Source organism: Salvia hispanica, chromosome 3 (genome assembly GCF_029641045.1).
Source record: "Salvia hispanica isolate PSC_SH4W2 chromosome 3, Shi_PSC_v1, whole genome shotgun sequence".
In the NCBI taxonomy this organism is placed as follows: Eukaryota; Viridiplantae; Streptophyta; class Magnoliopsida; order Lamiales; family Lamiaceae; genus Salvia; species Salvia hispanica.
This window is the reverse complement of record NC_142694.1, coordinates 52760844-52779802: the sequence shown is the minus strand read 5'-3', so window position 1 is coordinate 52779802 and position 18959 is coordinate 52760844. Positions and strand designations below refer to the sequence as shown.

The 18959-nt window shown below is 43.9% G+C and overlaps 1 non-coding gene across 1 annotated transcript; it reads right to left on the bottom strand.

Annotated features, from left to right (window-relative positions):
* Positions 1 to 9706: 9706 nt before the first annotated feature.
* On the bottom strand, positions 9707 to 9813 carry LOC148931066 (small nucleolar RNA R71). Its single transcript, XR_016137463.1, has one exon. It is a non-coding gene; the product is annotated as a small nucleolar RNA R71 (small nucleolar RNA).
* Positions 9814 to 18959: the final 9146 nt, after the last annotated feature.

Sequence of the window (18959 nt, the reverse complement as noted above, 5' to 3'; positions counted from 1 at the left end):
ATTTTAATGATTGTATTTTGTAGTTTGCAGTTGATATGGCGCAAGGTGTTACGTTGCTAGCAAATTTAACGAGGGCAAGTGTCACACAGACTATTAAAGTTTGATGTGTCTATAAATATAATACTTATTGGTCTGGGAGAGGAGATGTTATTTCATCTCTTGAGTGTATAATGCGTGATGAGGAGTATTATTATAATGTATATTTGTTTGTATATACTTGCGTAGCATTTATGGTCAAGATTATATTATATATATATTGACAAATGTCTTTAATTACAGGGAGTTAAAATACATGTGTCGTTTCCTAAGGCTATGATCGAGAGAAAGGGCCGTGTCATCAAAGAAGGAGATATCTATTGTATCAAGAATTTTTTCGTTAAAGATAGTCCGAAAAAATACAAAACTACTGCGCATGAATTCAAAATTCAGATTTATGAAAAGTCTTCTATCATAAAAGTTGAAGTCCCTGGATTTTGTGTTTATATGTATAATACTATGAAAATTAATGAGATTCTCAGTATTGATGATGTTGGTGAATGTGGTTTGTTTGGTATGTTTTAATTTTTTTTTTTTTGAGTTTTCAGTCATATATTATGTTATTTTATATATATATATATATATATATAGGGATGTATTCAAATCCTTTTCATATCTTTTGTCCTTTTTCCTTCTTAATCCTAGCCCCACGATTTTGTCATCTGACGGTTAGATTAATGGCACGTGTCATTTAATAATGCACATTTTCATTCTAATAATGCACAGCGGCTAATAATTCAACATTATAGACTAATAATGCACATTTTTATTCTAATAATGCATAACGGCTAATAATGCAACATTATAGACTAATAATGCATTGATCACAACCATCCAATTCAAGGATCCAAGGGCTGAGATTAAGAAGGAAATAGGACACTTAGGGTGCAAAGGAGCCTAACGCACCCCTATATATATATATATTTAGGTTTGTGTTAAAATGACAACCCCTCTTAAAATGACAACGTGACAACGCTTATACAGCAATATTATAAACGCTACACAGCAATATTCAATACGGTAGACAACAATCTATAGATTGCTGTATAGTGTGTCGGATATTGCTGTTTAAGAAAAATTGCTGTTTAAAGAACAGCAGATTGCTGCCCGTCTTTTTCCAGAATTTTTTTTTGCCACGTGGCAGCTTATTATTCGTCCACGTGTACAGATGATTGGCTAAAAATGGTGGTATGGTGTTATTTTAAGGGGTGGTGGCACCCTAACATGCCCCTATATATCATTTGTACCACCCCTTAAAATAATACCATACCACCAAAAAAAAAAAAAACCCCAAAAAAGACGGGCAACAATCTGCTGGCCTTTAAACAACAATTTCTTGAACAGCAATATCCAACACGTTAGACAGCAATATATAGATTGCTGTGTAGTGTTTGTAATATTGCTGTGTAGCATTTTTAATATTGCTGTATAAGCGTTGTCACGTTGTCATTTTAAAAGGGGTTGTCATTTTAACACAAACCTATATATATATATATATATATAGGGCATGTTAGGGTGCCACCACCCCTTAAAATAACACCATACCACCATTCCTAGCCAATCATTTGTACACGTGGACGAATAATAAGCTGTCACGTGGCAAAAAAAAAATCTGGAAAAAGACGGTCAGCAATTTGCTGGTCTTTATCCAGCAATATTTCTTATCCAGCAATATCCGACACACTATACAACAATCTATAGATTGTTGTGTAGTGTTTGTAATATTGTTGTGTAGCATTTATAATATTTCTGTATAAGCGGTGTCATGGTCTTCTTCCTTGCTTCCCACCAGAAGTCAGCAGGTCCAATCAGTTGAAAGGTCACGCAAGATAGACGCTCTTGGTCTGTGCAGTGCAGAAAGTTGAATATGCGCTCCATTGCGCGTATCCAAGTTTCAGCAACAGTTGGGTCTTGAAAGGTTCTCTGGTCTACGCGTGTTCAAATAGGAGATAATAGGTTCCCTAGATCCAGCAAGTCCACCAGATCACTCGGTCTAGGAACTCGTGGGTGGCGAGGAATCCCGGTTGTCGGACACACAGAGCACTTTTTCTTTCAAAAACCCTCAACCACTTTACTAAACCTAGTATAGGGAAGTAGGGATCGATCCCACAGAGAAGGATGCGTAATACTCATGTTCAAGGATTTGGGAGTGTTTTTGGTGTTGGCTGTTGCCACGCATTTTCTTGGGTTGAGGAAAATCAAAATTAACTTGACTTGGGAACTTTTAAAAAATTCTTACACTAACAGCTAGACCTAGGAAATAAACCTACTGTGGGGACCATGTCTGAAAAAGCAAGGTACGACTGAAAAGTTGGCAGAATAACTAACTCTCGTACCGACTGACAGTGACATCGTCTTCTACAACCAAAATTGCGTAAAACTTCTTAAGAAAAGCAGCATGAGCAAAATAAAAACAGAGCTACTGACTTGAAATCAAATTTATGCATAATAAACGAAGAACTTAACAGATCTGCATACCCTAGACGAAGTAAAATAGAAACCAAGAAGAAAAAAAACAAGATCTATCGAACTACTATCTTTCCACACGTCGAATCCAACCTCAGACGCTAAATCCACTCCGGATCCAAGCGTCCGACATGAACTCCAAACAGCAGAAACTCTCCATCACGTCAGATTTAAAAAAAAAAGAACTCCGAATACTCAAACAACCACAGATCTGTCACCAAATTCCACATCAAACACCTCAACATCAAAATAAACAGAGATCGACATAACAATTGAAGAAATAAGCGAACAGCAGAGAGATCTATGCAAAATGACTTGAAATTTTACCGCTAAACGCAGATCCACGAACGGTAAAACAATTAAGCATCATCAACATCAAGGTAGACTCCCAAAAGTGAAGTTCGACGGTGAAAATAAGCAAAACAACTGAAATTAAAGGTAATTTTATTTTCGCCCTCACTCGGACGGTGTTGCCAAACACGAGATTTTCTAGAAAGTACCCTTCCGATCACGACTACCCCAGATCCATTCCCAAGTGTGTGCAAAGTGTGTGAGCTAAGAAGAGTGAAAAAAAAACTATCGCCTCTTGCATTGCATGTTCTTCTATATATATATGCGTTTGAGTGGGCCCAGCGAGGTATAGATAAGACTTTGTTGCCCTCAGCTGTAGACTCCTCTGTCACACCAATTTTCCTTGTAAATCCTGCTCACTTCGTTCCTTTCCTTCGCTAGACCATCTCCTTCAGTACTTCCTTGATCTAGCGATTTTCTTCACACACCTGGCTTAGGAAACGTGTTAGACCCAGCAAATTATAACATTTTTCGCACATTACCGATGCATGAAATTAGCCTTATCAAACTGCTCACACTTAAACCATACTTGTCCTCAAGTATAAAGACAAGAAAAGAAAAAGAATAAGGCAAATTTCAAGCAAGGTTATCTCTTGACCGACTCCTAGACCTAGACACAAAAAAAACTAAGAAAATATATGAAAATCATACAAACACGTAAAACACATATACATGAGCTAGTTTCAATTTTAGGCATCTTTCCCCACAAGATTAAGGTCAATCCAATAGTTTGCACTCCTCCAAATAGGCCCTTTCCCTTCCTTTACCTAGCCAATCTGTCAGCTTGTCAAGATAGCCTTCTACTTACCCAATTGTTGGGTTCACTCGATCACTCATTCCTCACCAGGGATGTTAGGATCGATTCTCTCTTAAGTTAATGCTACACCACTGAAGCGTTGGGTTATGAGAGTTTCTCCTTCCTGGGTCAGGCTATTATCATTCCTGTTTTTAGACCATTTCCCCCCCCGGACTTCGTCCAGCTTATTCCTCCTCTTTTCTATTATTTTTTTTCTCCTTCTTCTCTCTTCTCTCTTTATTTAAAAAAAATAAAATAAATTTCATCTCTTTTTATTTATTTTATATATTTTTTTAAAAAAATAAAAAGAAAAAAAATGGACTTTGTCCAGCTTATTCCTCCATTTCTCCTTTCTTCTGGACTTCGTCCAGCTTATAACGCCTTTCCCTGGACTTCGTCCAGCTTATACCTTCATAACCCAATTCCCAATTTTTCTCCTTCATAGCTCTTCTCCCTAAGCATTCAGTGGTGGCCCTTAAACATGTGTTAGCTCAAAGTTATCTGAGGTTTATAACTCACTATATAGTAGGGCTTCACAACTAAGTAAGTAGAGGCATTCTCCGTCGTTCTTGCTTCACTCAAATTAACTAGGCTTATTTAAGGAAAAAGCTTCTAAGTTGAAATGCCTCCTATCTTCAATTACTTTCACTAAGGGGATCATGCCGTATTATATCCACTGGCTCATGTGACAACACTTAAGACTAACAGACTCTTAATATGCAACACGGGTAATGCATTGACTCCTCTCCCCCTCCCACTTCACTCAAGCCATCGTCGTGAAGGGGGGAACAGAGAGATCAATGCAAAATAATAAAACAAAATAATAAAACTTCTCACACTTAGACCAAGCAATGGGCTAAGTGGGAGAAGAAACACAGAAAACATAGGAAAACAAACACAACAACAGAAAACACAAACTTCTCACACTTAGACCACGCAGTGGGCTAAGTGGGAGAAGATATAACAAATATTAAACACATATATAACAGGTAAATGAAAAAAAAACGAAAAGAACGGCAAATAAAAGTTACTTGGTCAAGAGATGATTGGTCACTTCTGGGGCTGGCTCCCTCGAGAGCCAGACTGGGGTGGGATTCCGAGTCTGGTCACTTTCACTTTCTTCTTGGATGGCTGCTCCAGCTCTTCTTCCTCCTGTGTTGTTTGTTTAGGTACTGGCTTTCTCACGGTAGACTTTGATTTTGGTGGGGCTGGAACTTGCACGGGAATGGTCGGGGAGATCAACTGGAGCGACTGCTGTGGTCGCTTGACGGAGGGACTGCTCTGAGTGGGCTGCCTGACTTCACTGCTGGACCCAGGAGTTGTCCTCGACTGGATCAAGGGGAGCGTCTGCTGCATCCACTTCAACATTTTCATTGAAAGCTCCACCGCTTCCGTCATCCTATCATTCTGTTTGGCACACTTCTCCGCCAAATCAGCAATATTTCCCCTCAGGGTCTGTACTTCCTCCCGATTTCCCATCAATTCCTTCCTTATCCCACCGAGCTCCTTTATCATTTCTCTCCTCATCATCTGCATCTCCTTTTTCACGTCCTGGACTTCCTTGCGCAGCTCTTCAACCTCTTCACTCGGCATGGCTTCCTCGGCTTCCTCCGGCTCTGCCTTCACCTTGTCTCCCAACGAATAGAAGAGAGTCCTGGTGCCTTGAGTCTGCAGCAACCCCTTGTTGAAGAAATAATCAACACTAAACACCTCTGGGGGTTCGCACATGACTACTAGCGGAGCGGCCTTGGCAATTCTCATGTCTATATTTCTCTGGAGGTAAGCGCCGATGAGGTGGCAGGTGTACATATGACGCCCTGGGTTGCTCGTCATTTGGTGGCACGCCTGCACCAACCAGTATCCGAGGTGTACCTTAACACCCTTCGCCATGCACCATGTGAAGTAGAGGTCGGTAGTGGTGAGAGCTGAGTTTGCACTGCCCATCAAATTATAGCTGACAAATGTTTGAGAAAAACGGAGGACCCGGTTGTCGATGTGGGAAGCTTTGGAGTAGCTGGATTTAAACGCCCCTGACTTAGGGTGCGTAACCAGTTCCCATGCTGTTTGGACCTTGAATCCAGGTGTGTTCTTTGGCATCCCGACCATCCTGTCGTTCCATGCCCCCTCTTCATCTTCTTCCTGGGTAAACAACCCCATCCGTAGGGACCACTCCCTAATGCTCAATTCGTACTCCTGATTGAAAAGCCTGAATGTGATAGAATCCGCGTCCAGGTCAGTGGTATTCTTCAAACGAAAAGTGGAGAAAAACTCCCTTGCTAAATCCACTGGTACCCTCTCTTGGCTGTGCTGCAACAGCCACTCAAATCCTATTGCTCGGATATAGGCGCGGAATTCTTTACCACATGCAATCGTCTTGAGCTCCCTCTTGCTGTACTGTTTTCCTGACTTGGCCATCTTCCCGGTGCTACATCGTTCCTTATACACTGCGATCCTCTTCTGGTCGTCAAACTGCCTCATCTCCTCCAACAAGTCTTTAGTTAGCCAAACTACCGGACATCCGGGAACAGGGTCTTCTTCCATTTCCTCAGACTCACTATCGGGGTCAGGGGTGGGCTCGTCATGTTCCTCGACAGAGGGTTCCTCGGGTACAGGGGAAAGGGTCTCCTCGACCTCCTGGACGGAGGGAGCTTTCCTGGACCGGGTGGATGAAGTCGCCGCCGCCTTTCCCTTCCTAGCCCTCTCCTTGGCCAAGCGGCGCTCCTCTGCCTTTGTTGCGTCAGGCACTAAGTCATCGACCTCATCAAGGAGGGTCCTCCTGGTGCGCCTCCGTTCTGCCCTCTCATCAACCTTGGGCTCACTTTCTTCCTGGTCTTCAACCAGGTCCACGATCAGTTTCAGCCCTTCCTCGGGCTCCGGTACTTCCGTTGAATGTAGATCTGACTCTGCAGAAAGCTTCTCTGGGGTTTCCCCTCACTAGCCAACATAGGGGTTGCCCCCTCGATATAAATGGGGTTCTCCCCCCTGACATCTTCTAAAGTAGGGGTTTCCCCCTCAGTAGTCTTCTCAAACACAGGGGTTTCCCCCTCAGCCACTCTCTCCACCATAGGGGTTACCCCCTCCGCAACTTCATCTAACACAGGGATTTCCCCCTCACGAACTTCAACAGAAATAGGGGTTTCCCCCTCACGAACTTCAAAAGAAATAGGGGTTTCCCCCTCACACATTTCCCTACCCTCAAGATTAGGGCTCTCAGTTTCTTTCCCTTCTGTCTCCACCAAGGTCTCGTCATGAGTCGGTTCACCATCCTCCGACTGTTTGTGTAATGCCTCCTCTTCCTCCGCCTCTTGCGAAGCGGTTTCTGCATGCGGTGGTGTAGCGACTCACGATCCTTCTTCAGAGAGATTCGCCGATTTTGCAGCCGAATCTGCCGGAATTGTCAGTGACGGTGCAGTCGGCGCAGACGGCATTAGACTGGCGGCGAATAGGACATACACCTCCTTTGCTTTCTCTATACTTCCCACCTTCTGCGTCAACTCGGTCAACAAGGTTGGGTCATACTCAGTGCCCTTGGTAGAGTCCATCGGTGTAGATCTGAAAAAAAATGAAAAGAACTGGGCAATTTTTGGTTAGGGTTTCGTCCGTTTTTAGAGAGAGAAAATGAATTAAGAGAGAAGGAAGAGTAAACAAAAATTTCTTCTAATTAGGAATGACTGGAGAGAGAAGGACGACGGTTGCTTTTCTGGTGAAAAGATGGTACGGTTGCAGGCGTGATGTAAGCAACCGTACGTCTCCCATAATTATCGGCCAGAATTTGAAATTCGAAATATCTTTTCCCACCTTGACTCCTTCCTTCAGATTCTCCTCCTGGCTAATTCCCTCGATCATGCCCTACAAAATAAAGAAAATGAAGGTTCCAGACCCCTAGGTCGAGGTTAGGGCATAAAATATCGGTTCCCCTTGGAGTCTGGTGCTTCGAATTTTTTTTTTTTTTGATTTTTTAAAAGAAAACAATTAAACTATTTACATCCGTGTTGTATTTCCGAGATTCCCTGGTTCAGTTTTGAATTTTCAAAATTATTAACTTACTCCTTGACCCAGGAATTCACCGGAAATTACCCCCGTCCTTTTAGGCAATAATAGGGAGTGTGTGTAGTGGAATCACGTCCACAACACACAACTCGGAATTATCCCTATAGACTTTCACTCTATGACCGTTGATACGCCCGGATTTTGCATTGTTTTAAGGCCATTATTTGGTCCGTTTTTGTTATCAAAATCACTCTACATGTCCATTATTTGCATATTCTATACATTTTGGTATGTTGACGTGTTTTGTGAGAAATGTGCATATTTGAGCCGAAAAGGGGAGTAAAAACGCATAGTCTAGAAATCTGGAGTCAGACGGCGACCAGCGACCGCCGCGAAGTTGTACGGCGACCGCCGGCGCCCGGCGGTCAGAGCTATGTGGCGGCCCGCCTCGGAAATTTACGCTAGGAGAAGAGTCTCGCCCGGCGACTGCCGGAGGACATGTGGCGGTCCGCCACCGAAGGGTCAGAATCTCTGGACTCCAACGCGGCGACCGCCGGCCAAGGTGCGGCGGCCCGCCGGAGAAAGGCGGCGAATCCGACCAGCCCTAGATTTGCTCCAAGATTTACCAAATTTTGAAGATCTTTTCCTTCTATGATGAGGAATAATCTTCCCCTATAAATAGGACCTCAAGCTTCATCAAAAGAGGAGTTTTTTTTGGACACACAACAAGAACACATTCATAGAGATCAAAAGCTAGAGTACTTCAATTGTGCAAGGAGTTGAAGAAGGATTTCAAGAACATCAAGAACGACAAGGATTCAACCTACGGGTTTTATTTGCTTTAGTTTTATGTTCAAATTGCTTTCCCTTCAATCTATGTTTTTAGTTTATTCAGTCATGTGTAACTAAACTCATAGGATTCTAGGGATGTGTTAGTAGCAACTTTGGTTATACAATTCCGTTTTCTATTTAATATCCGTTTTGTTTTTACTTTGTTTCTTCCCTAAGTTAATCATGATGCTTCATAATTGAGTGACACAATTATGTATGATTCAATACAACTTGCTTCATAACTGTGACAGAGTTCTAGCGAGTTAGATCCACTTAGTAGACACTACAGTTAGCTTCCTTTAAAACGGCACTGTTAATTGAGAGTGAGGACTTTTCAAGGGTCTTAGGAGCTTTTTGGAGTTACGTGTTAGGATTGACAACCCTAATGTTAGTAATCAACGTTTGTATCGCATGAGCATAAGCTAGGTGACTCGTCCTTTCAAAGTATTAACTGTGCTAGGGTATTGTCGTTTGGAATTTGTATAACCATAAAAGTGAAAGCACATCCCTGGAATTCCCCTTATCTCTATACTTTTCTCTCCGTGATTTGCTTGCATTTAGTTGTTTACTGTTTTTAATATTTACTGTTTTCAAAAGTTTCCAAAAATTCTTGTTTCTCCAGATAGTAATTGAGTTCTAGTAGAAGATAGACACTTTGTGTACATCTTCCCCGTGTTCGATACCCGGTACTAACCTTTTGCTATACTATACCTACTCTGTATACTTGCAGGTATTTATAGTGCAAATAAATAGTGCAGGAGAATAATGGGTGACCGAACAGATATTGAGAAGCTGCAGGAGATGGTGAAGTTGCTGATGGATGAGAGAGATGCGGAGAGAGCAGCCCGAGAAGCCATGGAAAAGAAGAACAGAGAAACATTACCTGTGATGAACATGTTCAATCATGGGAATATGATCACTTTTCCTAACGGCCCTCGTATTGATGCTAACAATTTTGAGTTACGCATGCCCCTTATCCAAAGGGTCGAGCAAACTCCTTTTGCAGGTAGGGCGACTGAAGATGCTAACCGCCATCTCTCCAAATTCGTGGAAATCGCAAACACTCTGAAATTAAATGGTGTCGACGACGATGCCATACGGGTAAGACTTTTTCCATTCTCATTGATTGATTCTGCTAAGGAGTGGTTTGAGTGTATGCCACCAGAAAAGGTCTCCACATGGAAGGACATCGTAGTTACCTTCCTCGACAAATACTACCCGCCAGGCACTATTTTGAAGCTCAAAAGTGAGATCTTTCAGTTCACACAAGGCCATGACGAGCCCCTCTATGAGGCATTTGCTCGTTTCAAAGCTCTTCTTCGAAAATGCCCAAACCATGGTTTTTCCATAGACCATCAGGTAGGAATCCTCTATAATGGATTTAATGAAAAAATATGTGCTATGCTTGATTCAGGGGCAAATGGAGGATTTCTAAGAAAGACAGGAGAGGATGCCATGGCGGTGATCGAGGAGTTCGCCACCAACAGTCGGGGGTGGTCTAAGGAAAGGCATGCCACGAGAAGAGTAGCAGCCATAGAAGAGGCCGAAGAAAGTTCTTTTGCTAAGGAGTTAGCAGAACTTAGAGTCAGGATTGATCAAATGGACATCTCGAGGAAGGAAGATCCAATTCCGGCAACTTCCATAGTGGCGGTCAATGCACCCGAAACTGCCATATCAACTGTGGAAGAAATCAACTACGTGCAAGGAGGCGGTCCCAGAAACTACAATAACAATTATCGCCCTAATCAGGGGGGCGGTAATTTCAATAATTATAATGGGAACCGTCCGCACCCAAATCTTTCTTATTCTAACAATAATTACTTGCAACCCCCTGCAGGATTTAATGTTAGCAAAGGAGGAGTGGTTGAGCCGATGAAGAAGGAAGACAAGTATGAACAAGGAATCACGAAGATTTTGGAGGTAATTACGCAAGATAGGAAGATTAATGACACCAAGATCGGAGTGGTCGAAGCAAGGATAAAGCAGGTAATGTTTCTCTGTTTTGCTCAAACGACTCCAGCCCTTCCTCCAACTCTTGCAATTGTAACTTTCTCTCTTCTTAGCAAGCTATCGGCTTCATGTTCATTTCTTTCACTGCCCAGTACGCCTTGTGTTCAATACCCACAGGTAAGTGACACATCTTACCAAACACAAGTCTGTAAGGTGACATTCCAATAGGTGTTTTAAAAGCAGTTTTGTAGGCCCACAATGCGTCCCCGAGTCTTTTGCTCCAGTCCTTCCTTGACGGATTAACTGTTTTCTCTAATATCGCCTTGATCTCGCGATTAGAAATCTCTGCCTGGCCATTAGACTGAGGATGGTAAGGAGTTGACACTCGATGGTGTACATCATATTTCTTCATCAAAGCCTCGATGGTGCGATTACAGAAATGTGTTCCTTGGTCTGAGATGATGGCTCTAGGAACTCCGTATCTATTGAAAATATTATCCTTGAGAAATTTCGCCACCTCCTTCGACTCGCAAGTTGTGGTGGCCTTAGCTTCTATCCACTTAGATACATAATCCACTGCAACCAATATGTAAGTATTCCCACAGGATGACGGAAACGGTCCCATAAGGTCCATTCCCCACACATCAAAAATTTCGCACACGATCACTGGGATCAGAGGCATCTCATCTCTCCTTGAAATCCCCCCCGTCTGCTGGCATCTCTCACAACACTGGCAGAACTCAAAAGCATCCTTATTCAATGTTGGCCAATAAAATCCGCTGTCTAGAACCTTCCTCGCTGTTTTCCTTGGCCCAAAGTGGCCTCCACATGCTAACGTGTGGCAATGATTTAACACATCTCTTTGTTCCCATTCGGGAATGCAGCGCCTAATCACTTGATCTGAGCACATTTTCCACAGGTAAGGATCATCCCAAAAGTAAAATTTGGATTCGCTTCTAATCTTCATCCTCTGGGCCCGGGAAATTTCTTCTGAAATTGGCATCTCTCCCGTGACCAAGTAGTTGGCTAGATCAGCAAACCACGGTTCTGCATTCAGCGTGCACTTCCCCTTATCCGATTCCCCTAGACCGGTCAAGGCCAAAACTGCTTCCCAGTCAGGTGGTCTAGGAAATTTCTCCAAAAGGTACAAATGTTCCTCGGGAAAGGCATCGAGTATGGCCTCTTCTGTTTCTCCTTGGAAGATTCTGCTCAAATGATCTGCTACCCTATTCTCCGTTCCTCTTTTATCTCGTACTTCCCAGTCAAACTCCTGTAAAAGTAACACCCAACGGATTAACCTTGGCTTCGACTCCTTCTTAGCCAGTAAGTACTTTATCGCTGCGTGATCTGTGAAGACTATAACCCTTGACCCAAGAAGGTAGGGTCGGAATTTTTCAAAGGAATACACGATGGCTAACATTTCCTTCTCCGTGGTGTCATAATTCTTCTGAGCTTGATTTAGTGTTTTGGAAGCATAGAAAATCACATAGCTTTTTCCATCAATATTTTGTCCTAAGACGGATCCCACAGCGAAATCGCTTGCATCACACATTATCTCGAAAGGATGGTTCCAGTCTGGTGCCCTGATTATTGGTGCTGATACTAACCTGTCCTTAAGCAGCTGGAACGCCCTCTCGCATCCTTCGTCAAAGACGAATTCCACATCATTTTGTAACAACCGAGTGAGTGGTTGAGTGATTTTTGCAAAATCCTTTATGAACCTCCTATAGAACCCTGCATGGCCTAGGAATCCTCTTACCTCTTTTTGGTTCGTGGGGTATGGTAATTTTGATATCACATCCACCTTTGCCTTGTCTACCTGGATACCCCTCTCAAAAACCACGTGATCCAGGACAATGCCTTCAGTCACCATGAAGTGGCACTTCTCGAAATTCAACACTAAATGCTTTTCCTGGCATCTCTGCAACACTAGATCAAGGCTGGCTAAACAAGTATCAAATGAGTTCCCATAAACGGTAAAATCGTCCATGAATATCTCAATGCATACTTCCAACAGATCCGAAAAAATGCTCATCATACATCGTTGAAAAGTCCCCGGTGCATTACACAATCCAAATGGCATTCTTCGGTATGCATATGTACCAAAAGGGCACGTGAATGTGGTCTTCTCTTGATCCTCTGGATTAACGTAGATTTGGAAATAGCCGCTGTATCCATCAAGGAAACAAAAATACTGTTTGCCTGCCAATCTCTCCAGAATCTGATCAATGAAAGGTAAAGGAAAATGATCTTTCTTTGTGGCTTCGTTCAACTTCCTGTAGTCGATGCACATCCTCCATCCTGTCACTAATCTGGTGGGTACCAATTCATTCTTCTCATTTTTGACAACTTGTATCCCAGACTTCTTTGGCACCATATGGACAGGGCTGACCCACTCACTGTCAGGAATGGAGTAAATGATTCCTAAAGCAAGCAACTTCAATACCTCCTTTAGGACATCCTCTCGCATGTTCGGGTTCAGCTTCCGTTGTGCATCTCGATGAGCCTTTGCACTTTCATCTAAACGGATGTGGTGCATGCAAAGATCCGGACTTATTCCCACCAAATCTGAGAGAGTCCATCCTATTGCCTTTTTGTTCCTTTTGATGACCTCCAACAACTCCTTCTCTTGTTCCTTGGTCAAGTTGCTGTTGACTATTACTGGAAATGTCTCGTCCTCCTCCAAGTAAGCGTACTTAAGGCCTGGTGGAAGTGTTTTCAGCTCTTTTTTCGTTCCATTCGTCTCCTGGGGCAAGAGATTTTTGTCTGAAATTTCCGGTAAAGTCTCTTTCCCCGACCCAGGAGATTTTTCCAAGCTGGCCACATAAGCTGATCCCTTGGACCTAGCTGATTCCGGGCTTCTGCAGAATTCCATAATGGCCTCTGTGAGCTCTTCATCTGTCAATTCTTTTGTGTTAACTGCTGCACACCATCCCACAACTTCTTTGTCAATCGAATGGCTCAACTCCGAGTTGTCGATTTGTTCCTGTATCAATTTTGTCTCAAGATATTCTTGGACTAAAGGGTTAATAACATCAATAGCGTAGAGATTCTCAACATCTAAAGGTCATTTCATCCCCTCATCTATGCTAAAGGTATATTTTTCCCCATTATAGTCCAAGCAAATTGTTCCATCAAACACATCGATAATGGTCTTAGCCGTACGCAAAAATGGCCTCCCTAAAAGTACCCCACTAGACTCAGCAGACTCATTATCATTCATCTTGATCACGTAAAAATCAGCAGGATATAGAAATTCATGCACTTTGACTATAATATTTTCCAACACTCCTTCAGGGCAAATGCAAGTTCTATCTGCTAGCTGGATCACTACCTTGGTAGCAACCATTCTTACCCCAGTTAACTTCTTATAGATCGAAAGTGGCAAAACATTTATTGATGCCCCTAGATCACACATGACATGCTCAACTTTGATATCCCCTAAAGAGATGGGTAATGTGAACATACCTGGGTCGGTGCATTTCGAGGGCATCCTTCTTTTCTGTATCACAGCAGACACAGTTTCTCCAATCACAATCTTCCCATCTAGCTTGGTTTTCCCTGCAATAAACTCCTTGATGAACTTACTGAAGGCGGGCATTTTCAAGGCTTGCAAGAATGGCAAGTTGATTTCCAACTTGCTGAAAATCTCCATGAGATCCTCTGTATCATCTTTTTTCTTCTTCGCCTCCCCTCGATATGGAAATGGTTTTGCTCGTTTTACTGCATTTGTGGAAGTCCCAGCCTGGGTTTCATCAACTACTTTGTTTCCTTCCTTACTTACTTCCTCAGGTTCGGGGTCTAGGAAGAACGGGTCCCTTGATCGAGGTAGGGATCCCCCTAAGTCTCCCTTCTGGAGGTCGTCCTGAATAAGGATCTCTCTTGGTCTAGTGCCTTCCTCTTCAGTTTCCAACGTCGACCCTTCATAACTCCGCCCAGATCTCAAGGTGATTGGACTAATGTTTGCTCGGTCTGGCGGTTTGACGGTAGCAGGAAGTTTGCCTTCATTCCCTCGCATCTCATTCAAGGAAACTGCGATCTGGGAAAGTTGTTTCGCCATCATGTCCATGGCGGCTTTTTGTTCAGACTGAGCATCTTGCAACTTGTGCACCATGTCATTGTTGGAATGTAGGTTACCTTGCATGAACTGCTGTGAATTTACCAGATCATGGACCATGTCATCCAAACTCTGTTGTAGTCTGAAGTTGAATTGACCAAAATTTTGTCCTTGACCTTGGTTCTGTCGATAATTGCCTTGATGATTGTTGTATTGGTTATTCGACCCTTGATTACTGTACTGGCCACCAGACCCTTGATTTCCTTGGTGGTTCTGTTGGGAATTCTGAAAGTTGCCTTGGTTATTCCTTTGGTGAGGTGGCACATAGGAGTTTCCCGAATTGTTTTGGTTATTCTGATTCCTATTCCCCCAATTTGTGTTGTCTTGATTCCTATATCCCGCTTGCAGCTGGCCTTCTTGATTCCTTCCTGACCAGTTATGTTGCCTCTCTGGGGGGGTGTGTAATTCATGATTTACAGCGAGGGCGATTGATTCTGGTCATTTTCACTCCATCGAAAATTGGGATGAGTCCTCCATGGTGCGTCCTTCTGTCTTCCTTGGTTCCAACTTCCATCTGGATTCCAACTTCCCATCGAATTCGCCTGGGCATGGCACTCCTCTTTGCTAGGTTGACCATAATAAGGCTGAATCTGTCTTTCCTCCGGACCCGGGGATTTCTCACTCCTTGATGGAGCGTGGGGGTTGTATTTTTCAATCGCATTCAACAGTGCTTTCTCCAATTGGTCTATCCTATCTTCCACCTTCTTATCAGTTTGCTCCGTTGCTGCGTTGACCGATCCCCTTCTCAAGATGCTCCTCGGGTTATCATAAGCCTTCTTTGCCTCAATTAATCTCCCCAGCGTTTCCCTGGCTTCACTTGCTTTGTTCTTAGTAAAATTCCCCCCGCTCGAAGAATTCATCAGGTCCTTTGATTCGGGGTTTGCACCTTCATAAAACAGATAATAAGTTTCCGCCTCGATCATCCGATGATTAGGACAAGCATCCAGCAATCCCTTGAACCGAGACCAGTAAGAACTAAGGGACTCATCATACTCCTGCTTGCACTCCTGGATCTCTTTTTTCAGAGCGTTCGTCTTGTTGGATGGGAAAAAATAGTCCAGAAATTCTAGTTTGAAATCCTTCCACGTATTGATCGAGTTCGGCGGAAGCCTTAGTAGCCAAGTGTTCGCCTCCCCTTTGAGGGCAAACGGTATTGCACGCAGACGGTAGTCCTCCTCCGTCGCCTCATTAGGTCGCTTCTGAATGCTACACAATTTGCTGAATTCATTTAAAAACACATAAGGGCATTCGTTCCTCCGTCCAGAGAACGTGGGCAGAACTCCGAGCACATTTGTTTTGATGTCGATTGACCTCCGGCGTGGGTTCGAGACTATAGCGTGAGCGGGTTCACCGTCAAGATGAGTGGTGAGCGACCCTATCTCCGGATCGGGATCTACTAGATGGGCCATATTCGGGTCTTCCTCCTCCTCGGTCTCGGAATGCTCTGGTTCTGCTGACAATCCTGGGTTCTCCTCGGTTGACGAATTCCACTCCTTTTCACTCTCTGACTCGAACGGGAATGGATCCTCCATTCTCAATCCTGATCTAGTGGTGATGGTAGATGTAGATTCCTTGACTCGCCACTCGTACTGGCCACTCCCTGATCCAGATGAGCTTGCCCAACTTCCAGATTGGAAGCCTGCTCTCATAAACTATCAAGGGAAAAGGAAATAACAGAAATTAAAATATTTACACCAAATCCTTAAATGAAATAACAACAAACGCCATCCATCCCCGACAACGGCGCCACTTGAAAGGTTCTCTGGTCTACGCGTGTTCAAATAGGAGATAGCAGGTTCCCTAGATCCAGCAAGTCCACCAGATCACTCGGTCTAGGAACTCGTGGGTCGCGAGGAATCCCGGTCGTCGGACACACAGAGCACTTTTTCTTTCAAAAACCCTCAACCACTTTACTAAACCTAGTATAGGGAAGTAGGGATCGATCCCACAGAGAAGGATGCGTAATACTCATGTTCAAGGATTTGGGAGTGTTTTTGGTGTTGGCTGTTGCCACGCATTTTCTTGGGTTGAGGAAAATCAAAATTAACTTGACTTGGGAACTTTTAAAAAATTCTTACACTAACAGCTAGACCTAGGAAATAAACCTACTGTGGGGACCATGTCTGAAAAAGCAAGGTACGACTGAAAAGTTGGCAGAATAACTAACTCTCGTACCGACTGACAGTGACATCGTCTTCTACAACCAAAATTGCGTAAAACTTCTTAAGAAAAGCAGCATGAGCAAAATAAAAATAGAGCTACTGACTTGAAATCAAATTTATGCATAATAAACGAAGAACTTAACAGATCTGCATACCCTAGACGAAGTAAAATAGAAACCAAGAAGAAAAAAAACAAGATCTATCGAACTACTATCTCTTTCCACACGTCGAATCCAACCTCAGACGCTAAATCCACTCCGGATCCAAGCGTCCGACATGAACTCCAAACAACAGAAACTCTCCCTCACGTCAGATTTTAAAAAAATAAGAACTCCGAATACTCAAACAACCACAGATCTGTCACCAAATTCCACATCAAACACCTCAACATCAAAATAAACAGAGATCGACATAACAATTGAAGAAATAAGCGAACAGCAGAGAGATCTATGCAAAATGACTTGAAATTTAACCGCTAAACGCAGATCCACGAACGGTAAAACAATTAAACATCATCAACATCAAGGTCGACTCCCAAAAGTGAAGTTCGACGGTGAAAACAAGCAAAACAACTGAAATTAAAGGTAATTGTATCTTCGCCCTCACTCGGACGGTGTTGCCAAACACGAGATTTTCTAGAAAGTACCCTTCCGATCACGACTACCCCAGATCCATTCCCAAGTGTGTGCAAAGTGTGTGAGCTAAGAAGAGTGAAAAAAAAACTATCGCCTCTTGCGTTGCATGCTCTTCTATATATATAGGCGTTTGAGTGGGCCCAGCGAGGTATAGATAAGACTTTGTTGCCCTCAGCTGTAGACTCCTCTGTCACGCTAATTTTCCTTGTAAATCCTGCTCACTTCGTTCCTTTCCTTCGCTAGACCATCTCCTTCAGTACTTCCTTGATCTAGCGATTTTCTTCACACACCTGGCTTAGGAAACGTGTTAGACCCAGCAAATTATAACATTTTTCGCACATTACCGATGCATGAAATTAGCCTTATCAGGTCTCTTAACCCATTGAACACTGTTGGATTCTGTCTCGTTAACATCTCCTCGACCCTACGGTCCTGTGGCTGGGGTGGTGGTGGGGGTGGTGAAGGCGGTGGAACAGGTGATGGGGGTGGTGTTACTTCATACCAATCTCCTTGTACTTCCTCCTCCAAGATAGGGAGTTCCCTTCGGCCTCGACCTCGGCCTCTCCCACGTCCTCGGCCTCGTGGCCCATCAGCTCTCCTTGGAGGCATCCTAATAGTTCGTGCAATTACTAGTTAAGTACTATCAAAATTTTGAGGGCAAAACATAACAACTGAATCATAGAAGCGAACACAACTTTTCCAAGATAACGAATTTTCCATAAAAACCATCAGATCAGTACATCGTCAAAGGGATAAAAGAATCTGCCTAGAAAGGACTTTTTACAAAAGATGAATCCTAGAACGTACACCCAAGTACGTATTGTGAAGCCCCGATACTGCGGAACATCACTAAAGTACTTAGCCACAGCCCTCCTAACATCCTGGGTCTTATGTGCTAACAAAACGTGATCTACTGAAAATCCTAGAAAGAAAAGAACAACTACATCAGAACGCCATCATACTAGGACGTTTCTGATGGTACAACCTCTCTACTTCTCACCGTCCGATCCCTTGGAGCTCACTCCCGAGCTCCCCTCAAAGTCATCATCACTGTCCTCGACCAAGATGGGATCATCCGCTACTGCTCCTGGTAGATCCTCGTGTGCGGGCTGGGGCACCTCATCGACTGGGAACAGAGCATCCTCTAGATCCATCTCATCTCGGATGGTCCGCAACCAAGCTATCCTCTCCTCTGGCCAATGGCGCATGGCGACGGGAAAGTCCTTCATCCCAGACGTGGGCCCGTAGTGGCACGTGCACCTCTAGCATCTGCCCCTCCCTCTCGGGGGCTCTCTCCTGTGCTACCACCGCACGGTCCATCCATGGCTCCCCTAGGTCCTCCTCCTCATCCATAGCAACCATCGGGGCCTTGCCCCGCCCCTCGGGGTCGTACCCTGCGCCATCTAGCCGACGCATCTCTGGCTCTCGGCTGGTACCTGGGGGTAGATCTGTAACAGGCTGTCGGGACGACCCTGCCTCGTGGTCATGAACTCCCCGTGTGCCATCCTCGGGATGGATTGACGAGCGCCGCTGAAGTGGGGGTGGCGGAACCTCTGGGTAGTGTACGGAATGTAGGAAAACGAAAGACACGAAGCCACGAAAATCCCCCACCTCCTCCTGGGTGT